Here is a 23,235-nt window from a genome sequence, read left to right on the forward strand (position 1 = left end):
ATAAATGTTCAGGTACAATGTCTCATTTCTCTTAGGATATGATGAGGAATGGAATTGATGAATCATGTGGTAACTCAGTTTAATCATTTGAGGAACTATTTCCTGAAGAAGCGGAACAACTTTACATTCCCACTAGCAGTGTATGAGGGTTGCAATTTCTCCATATCCTTGCCAATACTTATTATTATTAGACTTTTGACTAGAGCCACCATAGTGAGTGTGAGGGAATAAATTTTTGAAGAGAGACTTTTCTAGGATTGATTGCAGAAATGAATCCTTAAGGATAAGAAGCAGAATAAATATTCAAGTGAGCATGAAACATTCACCAAGGTAGATCATATTCTGGGCATTACAATGAAACTCAACAAATTTAATTGTACAGTTGAACTTGAATAATGTATGTTCTCTGACCAAAACAAAATTAAACTAAAAACCAGTAGGAAGAATTGATCTCTACATGCTGAGGTATATGGAATGGTTGGCCATTGGGGATCTGCTGTATAGCACAGAGAACTCTACCCAATATTCTGTGTCTATGTGGGAAAAGAATCTGAAAGAGAGGATTGTGCACATGTTTATGTGAATCACTCTGTTGTACGGCAGAAACTAACACAACATTGTAAATCAGTAATACTTCAATAAAACTTTTAAAAATGAAAAAATATTTGGAAAATTCCCAAACATTTGGATCTTAAACATATACTTCTAAATAATTCATGCTTAAAAGTGGAAGTCACAGAGAAATTAGAAAATATTCAGAATTGAATTAAATGAAATCATAACACATCAAAACTTGAGATGCACTTTACCAGAAAAGATATAAGGATGTCATTTAACATAGGAAAAGATGCTAAATATCACTAGCCATCAGGGACATGCAAATTAAAACTATAATAAAATATACTATTAACCTATTAGAATGACTAAAAAGTAAAGCTCTGAAAAATACTAAGTACTGACAAGGATGCAGAGCTTTGGAACTTCTCATTTACTGACAGTGGAAATGCAAAACAGTACAGCCACTTTGGAAAAGAGTTTAGGAGTTTCTTATCATCTTAAACACATATATACTATACAACCTGGCAACATTACTCCTAGGTACTTACCCAAGAGAAATAAAAGCCTATGTATACACATAAATGAAGTATAACCTTTAAAAACTGTGAACCACTATATTGCATATTTGTAACATATAGTATTGTATATCAACTATACTTCAATAAAAAATGTGCACATATAAATCTCTATGCAAATATTTGTATCAGTTTTTCTCATTATCATCAAAAACCAGAAGCAACCTAAATATCTGCCAATAGGGGAATGAATAAACAAAAGTAGTACATCCATACGATGGACTACTAGTCAGCAATAAAAAAAAAAAACACCTACTGATGCATGCACCAACACATGTGAATCATGAATGTATTATACTCAAGTGAAAGATGCCAAATTCACGAGGGAACATTCTCTATGACTCCATTTAAGTGCCATTTTGAAACACGCAAAATTAGAGGTATAGGCAACAGATCAGTTGAAGTTACGAACCAGAAAATGGTTGAAGAACATTGAAGACATGAACCAGAGAACTGACTACAAAAGGTCACAGGAAATAATAATAGATAATGGATAGTGGAAATAGTCTACATTTTGATATAGTGGTAGCTACAAAACTGTTTGTATTTATCAAAATTAATAGACTTGTGTACCTAAAAGGAGTGAATTTTACCACAGTAAACCTTACTTTTAAAACATGTTAATGTGTAGAGTTCCTGTTATAGCTCAGCGGTAATGAATCCTACACAGGTTTGATCCCCAGCCTTGATCAGTGAGTTAAGGATCCGGTGTTGCCATGAGCTGTGGTGTAGGTCGCAGATGCAGCTCAGATCCTGCGTTGCTGTGGCTGTGGTGTAGACTGGCAGCTGTAGCTCTGATTCAACCCCTAGCCTGGGAACTTCCATATGCTGCAAGTGCAACCCTAAAAAGAAAAAAAATTGTAGGAATTAATCTAAATATATTTAAAATGAAGGAATATAATAACCTAAATCAATTTTAATAGAATTTAGCAGATTGAATTTAAAAAATAAAGATCAAAATCCAGTCATATGTCATTTTCAAGACACACACCTGAAATAAAATGGCATACAAACATCATAAGTAGAAGAACATAAAAAGTCTTTCTAGACAAACACCCTACAAAGACACAACAAAAATCAAGAGGTAAATCAAAACAGGTTATGTAAAGTCTTATAAATCATGGCAAGGAGTTTAGACTGTACAGAGCTGGAGGCGGTGGGAAGGCACTGAACTTTTGTAAGGAAAGGAGTGATGTGATCTGATTTATGTTTTAGAAGGGCCTGCTGGTTGCTCTGTGAAAGGAGCAAAGGGAGGCAGGGGGAAAAGGCAGAGGCAGGAAGACAAATTAGGAAACTACTGTGATTATCTATGCAGAAGGTACCCTGGACCAAGACTGTGACAGTGGAGATGATGAGACATGTTCTGATTCAAGAGATGTCTTGAGGTGGAGATGATGGGACTTAGTGATGGAAGGTGTGAGAGAGAAAAGGAATTAATGGACTTTTGGGGCCAACTAGGGGTCTGGTAGTCCAATAAGCAAAGATGGAAAAGAACAGGGTTGAGGATGCGGAGTAGCTTTTGATTTGAGAGGAAACAAGAGTTCTTTCTTGGCCATGCTGATTTTGAGATGCCTCACAGAAGTCCAATGACAGGTACTGAATAGGCCATTAGATAGGGGTTTCAGTTTGAAATGGTTTGGATTTATACTTTAGGGACTTGACCAGATCGCCACAGAGATGGTGATTTATATTTTAGGAACTTGACCAGATCACCACACAGATCACCACTGCACCACAGTGGGAACTCCCTGGGGAATTTTTTTTTTAACTTGTGAGCCTGTATCTTGCAGAGGACTACACAGAAGATGTGCTTCATCTCCATGATGCCAAGATTGTGCGGTTAAGAAACTACTATGAAGTTCACAAAGAACTCTTTGAAGGTGTCCAGAAGTGGGAAGAATGCTGGAGGATTTTCCTAGAGTTTGAGGTACTGCCCTAGTTTGTGTCTGTTTTTCTTAGGGTACAGTGAAGTCAGAGACCTGTTTCCTTTGCATTTGAATGCTTAGGCTTGGAATTTGGGAGGAATGAAGGGAATGGACCAGAGAGGAGGAAGGAAAACTAGGTGAATGTGGGATGAGGGCACTCTACGAAAGAGAGGGTCTGAAGAAAGACGGTATTGCCCACCATGTGAAAAAACTGTTGAAAGTAAAATGAGGACAGACCATTGATCACTGACAAAAAGTAAGTCATCCTTGACCCCAATAACAGCCATTTCAGGGTTGTGGTGGTGTGCTTGAGTAGAAAGAATAGGAGGTGAGAAAATAATTTTACAAAGTATGTTTGGAAAGTTTAGAAGTGAAAAGGAGTTCTACTGTTGTTTTTAAAGGAATAATATTAAGGTTTTTATATACTAACAGGAACAATCTAATAGGCAAAAACTGATGCTTGGGGGAGAATGGTAATGATTACAGAACTAAAGTCTCTGAGACAGTGAAAGATAACTGAAATGTGAGCGAATCGGGCCTTAGATGAGGTCAGGCACTTAGAGGGGAAGTTGTCAGTATGTCTGTGAAGTGTCCTTTGTGGCTATAGGGGAGCCCCAATGTGGCTGGGGGCACATGGCTGGTGCACCCACAGCATCTACTCATACGGGTCTTTGCCGAAGCCGGGAGCTTGCAGCTAGGACTCAGGCTTGCCAGCCTCTCTAGGCAACAATTTGCCTTCGAGGTCCAGCTCAGCCCTGGGTGATATTCAGGGTGGAGTTGCTGACCGTGGGTCTCAATTAGACCAAACTGCCAAACCAATCACTCTGCCTTTCTTTGGGGAATCTCCCCTGGACCTACTTCTCCTTAAGCTGCTTTCATTCCTCCTAGGGTCTTGCTTGCAAGCAAGTTCATTCCAGCACCCCCCCGGGAGCTACCTCCCCTTCTAAGAGAGAGCGCGTGCGTGCGTGCGTGCGTGCGTGTGTGTGTGTGTGTGTGTGTGTATAACAAGATGCTGAATCCAGTCAGTTTTCTTCCTCCTAGTAGACAATTTTGTCACAGGTAGGTCAGCTGTAGCACAGGCCACTGATCACCAAGTCAGTGGCCAGGATGCATTCAAGCATCTGCCTTCCCTATTCAGTAAGAACTAATCTACCCAAAGAAAGCAGCTGTGATTGTAGGTTCAGGACCTCCAGTTCTGAATGCTACCTCAGGGGAGCACCAGACTCTGATGCTCTTTTCTCAGCTCTTCTCTAGAGGAGGAAGGCCACACTGTCCAACAGAAAGGCAGGGCTCAGGGGGGTTCAGGTAGTCCATCAAGCAGCAGTTGACACCTTCTCTTTATCTCACTCATGAAGCATCCCCCTTGCAACAAGGGCCCTATTTTAGTAACAGAGTCTAAATTTAAGTCCAAGCTTACCTTCCATTATAAAGTAAAGAAATGTTTGGACCTATTCTTGGCCACATGCAGACATGCTTAGTATCACAACGACATGCAGTTTTCATAACCTGTGCCCACAACTTGGACCTCTGTCCTTTCAGGGTCAGCAAGATTTGGAGGCTAACAGTACAAAACCAGGATTTTGCATGCATTTTCACCTTGGGTAAAGTGACAGTTCTGACATATAGCCAGGTGTGAACTACAACTCTGGAACACAGTCGGGAAGTTTCCTTTGAGAGGTGCACTGGCTAAGAGTCCTACCCACAACCAGGTTCTATGACCTTTGAGAAGTCTATGACCTCTTCTGAGAGATGGGACAATTTCTCCTGCATATCACAGCCTTATGTGTACGCAGTAACGTGCTGCTTCAGTGTTCATGCAGGATCACTGTGGAGGTACTTTAGCACAGAGATTCTCAAAGTTTACCACGTGTTAGAATCATCTGGGGGTAATAACTGCCTCCGAATCTCTAGGTATGGGACCCAGGCATCCATATTTTTAAAAGTTGTCAAGGTGAATTCAATGTGCTACCAAGTGTTTTTATAAAAGTACCAATGAACAAATGTCAGTTAAAATTTGACCACTGTGTGATGGCACCAATGCAGATAACAGAGGTGACAAATGGAGAAACAAGTTCTACCAACCACAAATTTCACACACATTCAGACAACAACTCATATGTGACAATTTACTCATCTGCTCAGTAGCTATAAAATTTTTAGATATGATTGCCATACATTTATTTCAGAAAAGTTAAAATGTGAAAAAACATGTGGCTCAGAATTTGAGAAACAGTAACCAGAGGGAAGTGTACCTGGAAGCTTTTCAGCCATAAGATCCTTATTTGGTCTTAAGTCTGGATTCTGAGTTGAAAGGCCTCATCATTCAGTGTGGTCTGAGGACCATGAGTGTCAGCATCACCTGTGGTCTTGTTAGAAATACAGAGTCCTGCCTCTTCCCACAACTGCTGATGCAGAATCCATATTTTAAGGCACTACAAAAAGAAGAAAAGATTGGCAGACAAAACCAAGTGTTAAAATTTAACAACTGAAGAGGCTTGATATTGCATAAACTCACAAATCACTCTTTCATTTTTTTCTTTTTTTTTCTTTCCTTTTTTTTTTTTTTTTTTGCTTTTTAGGCATATGGAAGATCCCAGGAGGGAGTCAAAGCGGAGTTGTAGCTGCTGGCCTACACCACAGCCACAGCAATGACAGATCTGAGCTCCATCTGCGATCTACACCACAGCTCACAACTCACAGCAATGCCAGATCCTTAACCCAGTGAGCAAGACAAGCGATTGAACCCTTGTCCTCATAGACGCCAGTCAGATTCATTTCTGCTGATCCATGATGGGAGCTCCTAATCAGACTCTTTAAAGCAGGGTGTTTGGATTCTTCTGCTCAAAAATGAAAGATCGGGGAGACGGGATTAAGATGGCAGAATAGAAAGACTGGAGCTCAACTTCTCTCCTAAAAGCAACAAAATTCACAAATAAAGGCTGAGCAATCTTCACCCAAATGGACTGCAAACCTTAAAAAAAAGATATCCTACTCCCAGAGTTCTTGGCATGGCGTAGTGGGTAATGAATCTGACTAGGAACCATGAGGTTGCAGGTTCGATCCCTGGCCTTGCTCAGTGGGTTAAGAATCCAGCGTTGCTGTGAGCTGTGGTGTAGGTCACAGACGCAGCCTGGATCCCGTGTTGCTGCGGCTCTGGCGTAGGCCAGCGGCTACAGCTCTGATTGAACCCATAGCCTGGGAACCTCCATATGCCATGGGAAGCGGTCCTAGAAAAGGCAAAAAGACCAAAAAAAAAAAAAAAAAAAAAAAGATACCCTACTCCAGGATAAAAAGAGGAGGCCACATCAAGAGGTAGGAGGCATGATTTCATGATATAAAAAACCCCATACCTCCTGGGTGGGAAGCCCTACAGACTGGAAACTAACTGGTTTACAGAGACTCACCTACAGGAGTGAGAGTTCTGAGCCCCATATCAAACTCAGACGTTTGGGGATCTGGCACTGGGAGAAAGAGCCCCTGGAGCATCTGGTATTGAAGACCAGTGGGGCTTGTGTGCAGGAGCTTCATGTGACTGGGGTAAATGGAGACCCCATTCTTAAAAGGCACACACAGACTTTCAGGAGCACTGGGTCCCAGGGCAAAGCAAAGTCTCCATGGGAATTTGGGTCAAACCTGACTGAAGTTCTTGGAGGATACCCTGGGAAAACAGGGGTGAATGTGGCTTGTTGTGAGGGAAGGACATTGAAAGCAAAGCTCTTGGGAATATTCAGCAGTGTGCCTTTCTCTGGAGGTGGCCATTTTGGGAAAATCTGGCCTACCTCTCAGTCAGACTGAGAAGCCCCAGGGAAAACAACAATCCAGGTGGGATCATAGCCCCACCCTTCAGGCACACAGCTGCCTCTAATCCCACCCAGAGACTAAGCCCCACCCACCAGAGGGATTAGAATCGGCTCCACCTACAAGTGGGCAGGCATCAGCCCCTCCTATCAGGAAGCCTACACCAAGCCCCCATACTCACTTCAGCCACAAGGGGGACAGACACCAGAAGTAAGAGAGGCTATAACTCTATTATCTGTCAAAAGGTCACCACACCAAAAACCTATACAAACAAAAAGACAGAGAACTATAACTCAGATGAGGGAGAAAGGAAAAACCCCAGAAAATCAGCTAAGTGATGAGGAGATTCTCAGCCTCCAGGAAAAAGACTTTAGACTGTTGATGCTGAAGATGATGCAAGACATTGGAAATAAACTGGAGGCAAAGATGGATAACTTACAGGAAACACTGACCAAAGAGATACAAGATATCAAACTGAAATAAGAAGAGATGCAAAATACAATGACTGAAATAAAAAATTCACTAGAAGCAGCTAACAGCAGAATACAGGAGGAAGAAGAACCAATAAGCGAGGTGGAGGACAGATTAGTGGAGATTACGGATGCAGAACAGAAAAGAGAAAAAAGATTGAAAAGAAATGAAGAGAGTCTCAGAGAACTCTGGGACAATGTTAAACACACCAACATCTGTATTTTAGGGGTGCCAGAAGGAGAAGAGAGAGAGAAGGGGACAGAAAAAATATTCCAAGGGATAATAGCCGAAAACATTCCTCACATGGGAAAGGAACCACTCACTCAAATCCAGGAAGCACAACGAGTACCATATAAAATAAACCCAAGGAGGAACACCCTGAGACACATATTCATCAAACTGACCAACATTAAAGACAAAGAGAAAATCTTGAAAGCAGCTAGGGAAAAGAAACAAGCAACATACAAGGGAACCCCAATAAGGTTATCGGCAGGTTTTTCAGCAGAAACTCTGCAGGCCAGAAGGGAGTGGCATGATATACTTAACGTGATGAAAGGAAAAAACCTCCAACCAAGATTAGTCTACCCAACAAGGCTCTCCTTCAGATTTGAAGGAGACATCAAAACCTTCACAGATAAGCAAAAGTTGAGAGAATTCGGCAACACTAAACCAGCCTTACAACAAATACTAAAGGAACATCTCTAGGCAGAAAAGAAAAGACAGCAACAGAAAACAATAATTCCACAAATGACAAGGCTCACCAGTAAAGGTATATATACAGTAAAGATACGAAATCATCCATGCACAATTATACCACCACAATCAGAAATCATGAGAAGAGGTGGGTACAAATGCAGGACACTGGAGATGAACTTGCAATTAAGAGAACAACAACTTAAAACAATCTCATATACGTATAGACATTTATATCAAAGCTTCAGAATAACTGCAAGCCAAAAATCTACAATTTATACACAAAGAAAGAAAAATAAACTCAAATACAACACTAAAGATAGTCATCAAACCAGAAGATGAGAGAATAAGAGAAGAAGGAAATTAAAAAGAGCAGCAAAAACAAATCCAAAGCAATTAATAAAATGGCAATAAGAACATACATATCAATAATTACCTTAAATGTTAATGGACTAAACACCCCAACCAAAAGACATAGACTGGCTGAATGGATACAAAAACAAGACCCATATATATGCTGTCTTCAAGGGACCCACTTCACTTCTAGGGACACATACAAATTGAAAGTGACAGGATGGAAGAAAATATTCCATGCAAACGGGAATCAAAAGAAAGCTGGAGTAGAAATACTCATATCAGACAAAATAGACTTTAAAATTAAGACTATTATTTTAAGGGACAAAGAAGGTCATTACATAATGATCAAAGGGTCAATCCAAGAAGAAGACATAACAATTTTAAACATCTATGCACCCAACATAGGTTCACCACAATATATAAGGCAACTGCTAACAACCTTAAAAGAACAAATCAACAATAACACAATCATAGTGGGGAACTTTAACACCCCACTTACTGCAATGGACAGATCAACCAGACAGAAAATCAATAAGGAAACACAGGCCCTGAATGAAGCATTAAACCTGATGGACTTAATACATATTTATAGGACATTCTATCCAAAAGCAACAGAATACACATTCTTCTCAAGTGCACATGGAACATTCTCTAAGATTGATCACATCCTGGGCTACAAATCAAACCTCAGTAACTTTAAGAAAACTGAAATCATACCAAAGCATCTTTTCTGACCACAATGTTATAGGACTGGAAATCAACAAGAAAAATTCTGCAAAAAACACAAATATGTGGAGACTAAACAACATGCTACTAAACAACCAATGGATCACTGAAGAAATCAAAGAGGAAATTTAAAAATACCTAGAAGCAAATGACACCAAAGATAAGACACTCCAACACCTATGGGATGCAGCAAAAGCCATCCTAAGAGGAAAGCTTATAACAATACAAAGCCCCATGTCAGGAAACAAGAAAAAGCTCAAATAAACAAGCTAACATTACATCTAAAGCAGCTCGAGAGAGAAGAACAGACAAGACCTAAAGTTAGTAGGAGGAAAGAAATCATAAGGATCAGAGCAGAAATCAATGAAATAGAAACAAAGAAAACAATAGAAAAGATCAATGAAACGAAAAGCTGGTTCTTTGAAAAGATCAACAAAATTGATAAGCCCCTAGCCAGACTTATCAAGCAAAAAGGACACAGGACTCAAATTAATAAAATTAGAAATGAAAAAGGAAAAGTAACAACGGATATCACAGAAATACAAAGGATCATAAGAGACTGCTATATGCAACCACATGCCAATAAAAGGGAAAACCTAGAAGAAATGGACAAATTCTTAGAAAAGTACAATCTTCCAAGACTAAACCAAGACGAAATAGAAAAGATGAATGGACCCATCACAAGAACTGAAATGGAAACTTTGATTAAAAACCTTCCAACAAACAAAAGTCTAGGACCAGATGGCTTCACAGGCGAATTCTATCAAACATTTAGAGAAGAGCTAACACCGATCTTTCTGAAACTCTTTCAAAAAATTGCAGAAGAAGGGATACTCCCAAACTCATTCTATGAGGCCACCATCACCCTGATACCAAAACCAGACAAAGATACCACAAAAAAAGAAAATTACTGGCCAATTTCACTGATGAACATCAATGCAAAAGTCCTCAACAAAATACTAGCAAACCGCATCCAACAATACATTAAAAGGACTGTACATCATGATCAAGTGGGATTTATCCCAGGGTTCTTCAATATCCACAAATCCATCAATGTGATACACCACATTAGCAAACTGAAGAATAAAAACCATATGATCCTCTCAAAAGATGCAGAAAAAGCCTTTGACAAATCCAACACCCATTTCTGATGAAAACCCTTCAGAAAGTGGGCATAATGGGAACCTACCTCAACATGATAAACGCCATATATGACAAACCCACAGCACACATCATTCTCAATGGTGAAAAGCTGAAAGAATTCCTGCTGAGATCAGGAACAAGACAAGGATATCTGTTCTTGCCACTACTCTTCAACATAGCTTTCGAAGTCCTAGCCATGGCAATCAGAGAAGTAAAAGAAATAAAAGGAATCCAAATTGGAAAGGAAGAAGTAAAACTATCACTCTTTGCAGATGACACGATACTATACCAAGAGAATCCTAGACTCTACCAGAAAACTGTTAGAGCTCATCCACGAACTTGGCAAAGTCGCAGGATACAAAATTAATACACAGAAATCAACAGTGTTTCTATACACTGCAATGAAAGACCAGAAAGAGAAATTAGGTAAGCAATCCCGTTTACCATCACATCCAAAAGAATAAAATTCCTAGAAGTAATCCTACCTAAAGAGACAAAAGACCTGTACTCTGAAAACTATAAGACACTGATAAAAGAAATCCAAGATGACGCAAATAGATGGAAAGATATACCATGCTCATGGATTGGAAGAGTTAATATTATCAAAATGACTATACTGCCTGAGGTAGTCTACAGATTCGATGCAACCCCAATCAAAATACCAAGGACATTTTTCACAGAACTCAAACAAAATATTTTACAGTGTGTTTGGAAGCACAAAAGACCCAGAATAGCCAGAGACATCCTGAAAAAGAAAAATGGAGCTGGAGGAATCAGGCTCCCGGACTTCAGACTATACTACAAAGCAACAATCATCAAAACCGTATAGTACTGGCACAAAGACAGAAATTCAGATCAGTGCAACAGGATAGAAAGCCCAGAATTAAACCCACACACATACAGCCAACTCATACGACAAAGGAGGCAAGAATATACAATGGATAAAGGACAGCTTGTTCAATAAGTGGTGCTGGCAAAACTGGAGAGCCGCATGGAAAAGAATGAAATGAGAACACTCCCTAACACCATACACAAAAATAAACTCCAAATGGATTCAAGACCTAGATATAATACCAGACACTATCAAACTCTTAGAGGAAAGCATAGGCCAAACACTCTGACATAAACAACAGCAACATCTTCTCAGATCCACCTCTTAGAGTATTGATGGCAAAATCAAAAATAAACAAATGGGACCTAATCAAACTTAAAAGTTTCTGCACAGCAAAGGAAACCCTAAATTAAATGAAAAGACAACCCACAGAATGGGAGAAAATCTTTGCAAGTGAATCGACTGACAAGAGATTCATCTCCAAAATTTATAAACATCTTCTGCAGCTCCACACCAAAAAAACAAACAACCCCATCAAAAAAAGGGCAGAAGATCTAAACAGACAGTTCTCCAAAGAAGACATACAGATGAATGAGAAACACATGAAAAGATGTTCCGCGTCACTCATTATTAGAGAAATGCAGATCAAAACCACAATGAGGTACCACCTTACACCAGCCAGAATGGCCATCATCCAAAAGTCTACAGACAGTAAGTGCTGGAGAGGGTGTGGAGAAAAAGGAACCCTAGTACACTGCTGGTGGGATTGTAAATTGGTGCAACTACTGTGAAAAGCAGTATGGAGATTCCTCAGAAAACTAAACATAGAACTACCATTTGACTCAGCAGTCCCTCTCCCGGGCATCTATCCAGAGAAAACCACAACTCGCAAAGACACACGTACTCCAATGTTCATTATAGCACTATTTGCAATAGCCAAGACATGGAAACAACCTAAATGCCCATCAATGGAGGAGTGGATCAAGAAGAAGTGGTACATATACACAATGGAATATTACTCAGCCATTAAAAGGAAGGAAATATTGGCATTTTTAGCAACATGGATGGACCTAGAAATTATCATGCTAAGTGAAGTCAGCAGTACAATGAGACACCAACATCAAATGCTTTCACTGACATGTGGAATCTGAAAAAAGGACAGACTGAACTTCTTTGCTGACTCACAGATACTGAAAAATTTATGGTCTCCAGAGGAGACAGTTTGTGGGGTAGGGGGATGTGCTTGGTTTATGGGATGGAAATCCTGTGAAATTGGATTGTTATGATCATTATACAACTATAGGTGTGATAAATTCATTTGAGTAATAAAAAATAATTTAAAACATTATAAAATAATAATAATAATAGAAAAAAACGAAAGATCATTTTGTTGTGGTTTCCTCTTCCACCTTTTACTGCCAGTGTTAACGAGACATAAATCCTTCATGGAAAGCTTTGAGAAAGGTCATGTCATGCAAAACAGGGGAGGCTGATGCACCAGAGTTTTTACATGCATTCTCTCCTGTGGTTTTGGATACTAAGAATGTTTACATGATAACAGATTCTTAGAAGTTCATCCATCTTCTCCTTTGGGCGCTAACCCACCTGAAGTTCCTGTATTCAGCTTGTGACATCAGGATAGTCTCCAAGGAAACTGATTATGATTTCAAAAACTCAGAATGAGGACCACAGGTGAACAGGAGCTAATGTGCTCCTATGTAGGCAAAGCTCCCATGCTCATGTCAACAGTCCTAGTAAACAGGCAAACAAGAGTACTAAGCATTATAAACACACACACACACACACACACACACACACACACACACACACACAGAGCTGGGAGTGATGGGTGGGGGTGGGGGTGATGGAAGACAGAGTTTGAGTTAATCATGATTCAACAGAGTGGTTTTCCAAACTATCTTCAATGCTTCAAGGCTCATAAAGCTCCTAAAACAATGAGAGGACATCTCATTCTACCTTCAATCATGATAATACCAAACCCTACTTTTGGCTTTCTCTAGCTTTGGTAGAATGTAACTTTTAAACCAAATGCATACAACTGTAGGGTCTTCTGATGAAAAACAGGCCAAACTGCCAGAAGAATTGGATTTTTTTTTTCAATATTTGGGCATTGATGGAGCATACCAACCTCTCTAAAAACCAAAACACACCCATGACCATGTACTTGTGCCTTCGTGTATAACATCCCCCTAAATATTAACATATTTTATTCAATTCAACAAATATTCCTTGGATACCTACTCCTGAAAGGCATTCTGCAGGGCTCTTTAGGGAGCACCCAGGTAAGCTGTAGAAAACACTCTCACAGCCCATTATATTACTATGATACCTGCCACTTCAGTAAAACACTCTGAGCTTCAAGAGTACTGAAGGAGAAAGCGGATGATGATGATGATAACAGGTAATACATCTATATCTATATTCATATATTTTGAATTTAATTTTGCCTTATAGCTAATTCTGTAGGTTCTGTTTTCATCTCCTAATTTTGAAGGTCCCACTTTGGGATAAGGAAATTGAAACACAGAGAGATTTAATAACCTGACCAAGGACACAAAGAGGAACTGTCAGCGCTGGCACCGAGACCCAATCCTCATTCTCTGCTCAGAAGTTATAATCCAGAGAGTGACTACAAAGCCTGAAAACACAGGTAATATGATCTTATCACATATCTCAATATAATATCAATGAACCACTTATTATTATTTACTTGTAACCGTGGATGAGGAGAGGGGGAAGAAGTGGGGAGGGAGAGGGAGAGGGGGAGAGGGAGAGGGAGATAGAGAGAGAGAGGGAGAGAGAGAGAGAGAGAGAGTGTGTGTGTGTATGTGTGTGTTGGTGCATGGGGGCAGGTATCATAATAAGTTAAGTGCTATGAGTAAAGAAAAATAGCCAGGCTTTCCACCTCAGGACAACTTTATGAAAGAGATACCATTTGAACTAGACCTTCACAACAGCTGAGGTTTTAATAGTCAGAACAGAAGGAAGTAATCCAGATGAGGAGAGAACATAGCCAATCAACAGGGAAAGTACATTTAATCTCAACCCCTCCAGAAACCCCTAACACGACAGTATAGGGATTTCTTTTGCGAAAGACATTGAGAGAGGAGACAATGACAACTAATGTTTGAAAGCTGGAAAGCAGATAAGCAGTTGAGCAGACCTTTAAAACAGGCATGGGAATGCTGAGCACTGACCCTATTAATACTGCAGAATCCTCAAAAGATTCAGCAAAGGGTACCACTAGATCCCTCTGGAACTGGGGATGAAGAGGAATTAAAGGAAAGAAGGATAGGAAAAGCTATTTGATAGATGCTTTTGTTTTTATTTTTTGACATGTATTAAAATCCTTAATTTTTTCCCACACTTCATGATGCTGTGAGGCTTACCTGCCCCAATGAATGAGAAGACTGGAGGGATTTTCTCTGAAGAAGGTACAACAGAAGGTCTCTGGATTAGAGGATGTCATCATAGCTGAGGGCATGGGAACTGTACCAAAAGAACCGTATGTACACTGATGCTCAGACCCCCAACCTTCATCTCCCACTGGATCCCAAAATGCCAGCAGCCAAACTCTCATATTCTGTGAAGATCAGAAAATCATCTCCAGGGAATCTGATCAGCTCAAGAATAAAAGTGTACAGACACTGACTTCAGGCTTTTCCCAAGAAACAGGCAAAATTACTGCGAAGTTCAAAAGTGGGTAAGCCACACCTATATGCCCAGAATTTCTGTCATCTGTTTAGTTCCCCAGTCGTCTTCTTCTTCTTTTTTTTTTTTTTTTTTTGGTCTTTTCTAGGGCTGCACCCACAGCATATGGAGGTTCCCAGGATAGGGGTCCGATCAGAGCTGTAGCTGCCGGCCCATGCCAGAGCCACAGCAACACAGGATCCGAGCCACTTCTGCAACCTACACCACAGCTCACAGCAATGCCAGATCCTCAACGAGGCCAGGGATCGAACCCACAACCTCATGATTCCTAGCTGGATTCGTTCACCACTGAGCCACAACAGGAACTCCCCTAGTTCCCCAGACTTAAGCATGACTATACATGCAAGAATTACCAGATATTTAGGGCAAGCTTCTAATATGAAAGGTGGACACCAAGACACACACACACAAAAATACATACACACAAGAGAAACTTATGAAAAAAATTGATAATATCCTCACAATGTATTCATGAACCAAAACAAGAAAGTCATAAAAAAGTGAACATTTAGAAAATAAGAGCTCTTGGAAATTACAAATATATAATTGGAAAATTTTAAAACTCAAAGTAAAGGTTTGAGTATAAATCTGAAGAAATCTTTCAGAAAATAGAGCACAAAAACAAAAAAAAAAGAGTTGGAAAACAAACAAAAAGACAACCACAGGCCAAATCAGGGAATTGATCATGTCAATAATGAGAATTTTAGAAAGTGAGAAGAAAAAAATAGAAACAAAATAATCAAGATAAAAAGCCAACATTTTATAATAACTATAAAATTGTGAATCACTGTTATATACCTGAAACTTACATAATACTGTACATCAACTCTACCTCAATAAGCAGATTTAACTGGTATAATAAAGTTTTAAATCTGTATGAAGAAGAAATACATTTCAAAGGAAAAAAAGTCCTTAACTACTGGATGTAAGTTGTTAGGCTAAAAGGTTCACTAGGTACCTAGCGCATAGGGTGAAAATACAGCCACATCACTGGAAAATTTCAGAACACCAGGGACAGGAAGTAGAACCTACAAGCTTCCAACAAGTTAGTTTAGAGGGATGCTAAAAGGGTATTCCCAGGATAATAGCTGAACACTAGACATAGAGGCAACCAGGCCAGATAGGAGCAGTCTAACTCAAGAAAAAATACCTATTAAGAGCTTTCATCACCAACACCCCCAATACCTCCATACTATCCTTGTAACCCAGGGACAGAGTGCCTGGGCGCATGTGCCCTAGATTCTTATTAGTACTTGGCTTGTCTTTATTTTGTGCAGGTCGAGTTTCTGTTCGCCATGCCCTGCTGCCTGCATCACCCTAGAAGACCTGCTTCTGAGAGCTGGAGGTGAGAGGGAACACAAAGAGCATCCATTCCCGAATCAGACTGCTCAGGTCATAACAAAATGCCACGGACCTTGAGGCTTACCAGCAGAAATGTGTCTTCTCACAGTTCTGGAGGCTGGATGCACAAGATCCAGGTGTCAGCGAGTCTGGTTTCTCCTGGGGCCCCTCCCCTTGACTTGCAGGTGTCTGCCTCCTCACTGTGTCCTCACATGGCCCCTTCTCTGTGCATGCATATCCCTAGTGTCTCTGTGTCTACATTTTCTCTTATAAGAACACCAGTCAGAATGGAATAGGGCCTCCCCAAAAGGCCTCATTTTAACTTAACCACCTTTTAAAAGGCCCTATCTCCAAATACATCTGCTGAAGTCCTGGGGGTTAGGGCTTCAACACATGAACTGGGTGGAGGTGGGGGTGGGGGATATAATTCAGCCCATAAAAACTTCTTCTGACCATATTTCTGACTGCACAACATCCCTGCCAGATACCCTGTCCCCTAACTTTCCCCTATAAGGGGCTCAAACCAGACATGACTGAGAAACTATCTTTTCCTGCTCCCCTGTCAGAGACTGGTAATCCTGCCGTACTCCTTCCTGGGTGTGTCTGCATGTGCCTATGTGCAGGCACATGCTTTCAGGAACACAGGTACAGCTGAAAGAACCACCAAAAAGGAAAGAAACAGCAGGAGCATAAGGAAAGTAGAAGTCGGACTAATAGTTTCATGTAAAAGAGCAGAAGATAAGATAAAACTGAAAGGCCTTCCGTGGGTTTCTATTTCTTGACTTTCATGGAGGGTACACAGTTGTTTATCAATCTTTAAGCTGTAATATACCTTTTATACATTAAATTAAAAGTTAAAAGTGATAAGATAGTAGGTTTGAAGGCTCAGGAGTGTGGAGCACTGCAAGAACAATGAGGACTTCTTGTTACTATGAACATAGGGAATGAGTTAAAGAACATGTGTGAAGAAAGTTGGAAAACTAAGCCAAAGTTTTAGTGAGCAAGTGTTTGAATCTTAACATGAGGAACAATGCCTGCAGGCAGTCTGCAAAGCCACTGATTGCTTCTGAACAGGCGAGAGATATAACTAGACTTGTGTTTCCGTTAAGATGTATCTGGTAGCAGCATCTAGGCTGGAGAAAGTTGCCATCTGGCTTCACTTGGCTGTTTGAAGCCTTTGTCCTGGTGAAGTTGGGTCAAACTCCATGCAGCCAGCTATGCCAATGGAGTCAGGCCCTTTCCTTACCTCTCCTCACCATCCGTTCCACTGTAAATGGTCCTGCATGTTATGTGGGAGGATCCCATGCCCACGTGTTAAGGCCAAGGACCAATGGAAGGGGGTGCTGGTGCCAATGCTTGTGGATGGCGTTGGTAGTTCTTTGCAAATGGGGGCTAGCAGGCAGACTTGGGAAGAATGCAGGGGAGCCCTTCTGTAGTTACACAGGTCATGGCTTTTCCCAGCCACCCAAAGGACCCACCTGGCAGTGACTTGGCTATGATCTTTGCTGTGGCTAAGCCCGATAAATCTCATAACATCAAGAGCAGTCATCTAGTGAGCTCCCTAACTTACTACAGGCTTAACATGGGCTGTCTCACTATGTCTGCTTTTCCCAATGAGCTATTAAGCAGGTGCTAATACACCTAATTTTATATTTGGGAAAACTAAAGGGGGGAATTAAGCCATTTACCTGGATTCACACAATTTTACATGATGGATTCAGGAGTTAGACGCCCTTCTGCCTGACTCCAAAGCCCATAGTTTTCCTACTATGTCATGTTACACAAGAACTTCTAACCTTCCACTTACCATTTTCAGCCACTGCCTCTTCACATCATGGAGATATGAGGAAACTCAGGAGTCAGCTAATAGTTCATTCTTCGCACCAAACCCAGGTACAGCATGTCTGAGCGATGGCCAACCCCACCGCCTGTCACCCATCAGTGTTGGTGGCTCACTCCATTGTGCTGGGCAGCTCTGAAAAAAAGCCCATTGTTGAGCTGGGGTCTACCCTCTGTGCCATCATTTACTGGCCTTTGCTTTGTGCCCAAGAACAAGTCAGGGCCGGGCACCCATTTCCCTGTGATATCCTCAGGCACTTCGAGGCAGGCACCACCTTCAATGTGCTTGGGCTTCCCTCCTCCCTGCTCTGCACCCCTCTTTGCTCAGAGATGCATCCTCTGGAGGTCCTCCTACTTGTCAGTGACCCTCTGAATATATCATGGGAAGGACAGGACACAGCATTGCAGGTGTAAGCTGGCCACACGGCGGATACCATGAATTGCTAGTTAAGTCTCTGTGGATGTATTCTGTCCCTCACCGGATTCTAAAGAACAGTGAACGCAACTAGTTCCCCTTTTTCTCTCAGACGCCTTGCAAACAGAAGGTGCACAGTGGTGTTTCTTGATCCTCTGATCCATTTGTTCAGTGATAGTCTTTCTTATCATTCCTTTGGGCCCTTCATATGCTCTCTGTTTTCTAGAAATCTCAAGAGTTGAGATCAGCATGGTAGAGCTGCTCCTTACAAGCCACATACATCTTGGGACCTCTTTGAGGCAGTGATAAATGTGACAAGGTCTATGAAATACTTGTCAATAATGGACATAAAATTATTTTATGTTAGTGTTCTTCGTACTTCAAAGATAATCTCTCTGGAACACACTGTCTAAAATGCCGATGAGAATCAAATATCTTTTGTATTTGTTATGTATTGCCGTATCACAAATTATTCCAAAACTTAGTGGCTTAAAATACCACTAATTATTTTTCTGGGCATCCCTCAGTTCCTGTGTGTCAGGATTTCAGGTGTGGCTTGGCTGAGCAGTTCTAGCTCAGAGTCCCTCTTGAGGTCTTATCAGAGATCAGCTTCAGCCACCATCAGCTTAACTGGGGCTGGAGGATTTTATTCCAAGTAACTCACTTGCATGGCTGGAGAGTAGTGCTGGATACTAGCATATGGCCTCCACTCCTCTCCCCATGGCCTTCTCCACAGAGCTGGGTGGATATCTTCACAGCAGGGCACCCGCTCCCCCCAGAGCAAGTGCTGCAAGACACTGAGACACAAGCTGCAGTATGTACATGGACTTGTCTAAGCTTTGAAAGTCACACACTGTCACTTTTGCTGGGTTCTACTGGTCACACAGCCCAGCCCTGATGCAAAGTCGGGGGAGAGGTTACAGAGATCAATGAAGATCTCCCAGGAGGCTTTGCTGGGGATTTTCCATGCAGACCTTGGCTCCAATTCCTGTTGTGAGGCAGTGTATCCTCATCACCAAGGCCTAGGAATTAGTTGGAAGAGTACAGTCCACTTAAATTCATGAGGTTTTGTGCTCATAATAAGACCCACTAAAAAGTCCACAGTTCATTCATTTCTTTCACTAAATACTTATGGAGCACTTCATAGTTGCAAGGCACATTTCTTGGTGCTTGGAATGTATCAGAGAGCAAAACTAAACAACAGGCAGACATTCATTCATTATATATCTTCTTTCTAGACTTTGAAAAGGAAAGACTGACATCTTCTGATTTCTGGACTTGAAAATCATTCTGCTAATTCTAGAACCTGGCCTTCATACGTGTGAAATCGAACAGCGATAACAACCACCATTATTAAATCAATAACATTTGTAGAACATTTTGTATGTGCCATATGTGTGCTCAACAGTTTGTCACTGATACTCTTAACAACTCTATGAAGTAAGTACTATTATCATCAGCATTTTGTTTGCAAATGAGGAACCTGAAGCTTAGGTAAATAACTTGTCTGAAGTCATACAGTTAGTGCAAGGAAAATCTGGGATTCAACCTAAAACTCTTACATCAAAATCTGAGTTCTTAAAGTGGATGAATCATTCCCTAGAAGATGTTGAAACTCAAAAGCCTCCAGAGACCAGGTAAGTGGTTTAAGGGGAGAGTGCTAATGGGACAGTAAGGAATAGTGAAGACATTGGTGAGCCATCAACTCACGTCTTCCTCAAGGCATGAAAGTTCACATGCGTCTTTCTAAAACACAGTACTGGCCAGATAAAATACATTCCAGGGCCAGATTCAGCCAGCAAGACCCAGGTTCAAAGTTTAGATATCATACGTTAATTTCAATTAATTTCTCAATGACGAGAATCTTTAACAGTCTCATACAGCGTGGTTTTCATCCAAAGTTGATATTTAAAATATTGGCTTCTCAGAGTTCCCATTGTGGCTCAGTGGTTAACGAATCCGACTAGAAACCATGAGGTTGCAGGTTCAATCCCTGGCCTCGATCAGTGGGTTAAGAATCCGGCGTTGCCGTGAGCTGTGGTGTAGGTCACAGATGCAGCTCGGATCCTGCGTTGCTGTCCACTGTGGCATAGGCCAGCAGCTGTAGCTCCGATTGGCCCCCTAGTCTGGGAACCTCCATATGCCATGGGTGTGGCCCTAGAAAAAGCAAAAAAGACAAAAAATAAAATAAAATAAAATATCGGCTTCTCAGGATGAATATGACAATGGAGGAAAGAAAATGGCTACAACTTCATTCTTCACTCATTCAACAAATACTTATTGAGAGGCTTCTACATGCTAAGCTCTGTGGTTAAAGCAAATAACATAACAGATGTTATTCTTGCCTTCTTGGAACTTAGGTCTAGTTAGCAAGTGTCACATCAGTAATCAAGAGGGGACACACAATGTTTCTCAAAACTTATTTCAATAGCTTGCAAAACCTAAATGTTTCAAAGAAAAGACTGGGAAGTACCTTGCCTTCCTTAAACCATAAGATGCAAGATGACAGCACACTAGCTGAGCAGATACGCCTGGTTTGGTCAGCACAGTTATTTATAAGGCTTTTTGGAAATGTCTTCAGAAGGGCTTGCACTCTGCCATTGGACACAGATGCTACCATTATTTACTGTGGTCACCTATCCTGCTTCAAGCATTTATACTGTCTAATGGCTCCTGAATGTGTCTGTATTCAAAGTCCCCTTTCTCAACACAGAATCCCTATTGCTCTGAAGTCCTATTGGCATCTCAGAAGAAAAAAAACTTAAAACAAAATTAGGTGATTTAAATATGCCAGGTGGAGATAAAGCCTGGGCAATGACTGGGAAGAACATGCTAAAACAGGAAAATAGCAAAGACTCCAAGAATCTCTGTGGGATAGTATGAACTAAAAATGTTGTCATGGAAAATGACTTGGGAGACAAACCCGTAGGCGATAAAATGAGATCCACGCCACCCTGGAGTGCATCTGAAACAGAACTCCTTAAGAGTTAAGGATTAAAATTGTCAGATACAATACAGTATTTCCAGTTTAATCTGAATTTCAGATAAACATTTTTTAACATAAATATTCCCCAAGAATTGCACAGGCCATACATATATTTAAAATTACTTGGTATTTAACTGGAATTCAAATTTAACTAGATGTTACAAATTTAACTAGATGTTACAATTTTTATTTGCTAAATCTGGCAACCCTGCTCAAGGGAAAAGTAGCCAGTAGCTTAGTGGCCACTCAAAGATTTTATTTTTTCTAATGTGAAGAAGAGGAATTAGTGGACATCTCCCATGTTTCGATGTTCCACTCAGGGTCCTGTTTCAGATTGTAAAGGCCATGGAATGCTGCAACCATCAGAAATGCAGGGAGGCTGAAGTTCACCTGTTTGAAAACAAAATCAACAGCTTTGGGCCTGGAAGGGGACCTTATAAGCTACTAGTTCCACTCCTTACAGGAATCTTACAGAAATAACCAAAGTAGTGGCTTCATTATAACCAGATCAAAAATATCACTGCATGGGGGTTGGGTGGTTGGACATTGGCCCCTGGACTGTATCTTGCTCCTGGACAAAGAAGAAATATTCAGAGGCTGGCTCTACAGAATATCAAGCCAAATTCTAGCCAACTATCAGAAGAAGAAAACTGTCAGCAAGCTTTCATTTTCAGCCTAATGTTTGCTATACTTTCCTTTAGCTGCTTCAAAAAAATAAAAATAAAGCATTTTGTTTGTGATTAAATCTTACTATAAAAGTATTTCTAATTCCACAGAAATGTATGCCTCTTCAAAACACACAGTCTTGATCATTTCTTAGACCAAGGTTTCCTCCCCACTGGAATGAGGATCACTGCTGCACTTTAAAATTAATTTGGGATTCTTTGAAGAGAATTCTCACTATGGTGATCCATCATCCTCAAGGGCTTTCATAAACAAATGGGAGTATCACCGTGCAAAGGTTTCTTTCCTGAACATAGTGATATTTGAGCTGCAACAGTTTGAAAAAAAATCAGATTTTTCTCCACAGGAAATTCCAACAGGAAAGAATAAAGGTTGTAGAAAATTTTCAGGGCTGATTTTTTTCCATTTCCTGTATAGAAAGAGGAAACATATAGGACAAAAGGCGCTGTGTATCTTTAATTTCTCTTCTTTACTGATTGCTTTTGCCCTGAAGCTCATTTGCATTTTTATATGGATGTGCTTGGGGTGCACAGAGCTGTGTGTGCAGGTATGTGTGGGTACCTATGTATGTGTGTGCATAAATGGGTGTGTGATGAATACATTTGGTTCTATCATTTTGTTTGATATTGAAATTCACTCCTTTGCACCCTAGTTCTTTTGGTATTCAGGGAAACACAAACAAATATAAATATTATCATACTTGGATTTTGTGATGGTTAATCAATCCATATGTATCAACTTGGTTAGGCCACAGTACCTAGACATTTGGTCAAACATATGTTAGAGGTCACTGTGACAGTATTTTTTTAGATGAGGTAAACATTTAAATCAGGAGACCTTGAATAAAGCAGATTACACTATAGAATATGGGTAGGCCTTGTCCAATCAGTTGAAGACCTTAAAAGAAACAGACTGAGGTCCTCTGAGGAGGAGAGCATTTTTCCAGCAGACTGCCCTCACATGCGGGTTTCAAACATCATTCCTCCCCTGGGTCTCGAACCTACTGGTCTGCCCTGCAGACTTCAGACTTGCCAGCCTCCATAATCATGTGAGCCATCTCTCAAAATAAATCTCTTAATAAATCTCCAGTTAAATACACATACACACACCCACACACCTTTTACTCAAAATTTTATCCAATAAGATGCCCCAATTGTTTT

General features: G+C 40.6%; 1 protein-coding gene across 27 annotated transcripts in view; it reads right to left on the bottom strand.

The window, feature by feature from the left end:
- LOC110259998 (uncharacterized) overlaps nt 1-23,235 on the bottom strand; it is a 494,473-nt gene that overhangs the window by 165,690 nt on the left and 305,548 nt on the right. For 16 of the 27 annotated variants that reach the window (XR_014839720.1, XR_014839722.1, XR_014839735.1 and 13 more), the window contains one exon: nt 5,311-5,490. The gene's annotated coding sequence lies outside the window, so the exon portion shown is untranslated. Of the gene's footprint in view, nt 1-5,310; nt 5,491-17,958; nt 18,127-19,069; nt 19,203-23,235 lie in introns of those variants that run through there. The other 11 variants (XR_014839738.1, XR_014839719.1, XR_014839721.1 and 8 more) reach the window with 2 other exon arrangements.

This window comes from Sus scrofa, chromosome 3 (assembly GCF_054392235.1).
Source record: "Sus scrofa isolate SSC_HxYL_T2T_F1_AM1 chromosome 3, Sscrofa_HxYL_maternal_Yorkshire_Landrace_v2.0, whole genome shotgun sequence".
NCBI classification, from domain to species: domain Eukaryota; kingdom Metazoa; phylum Chordata; class Mammalia; order Artiodactyla; family Suidae; genus Sus; species Sus scrofa.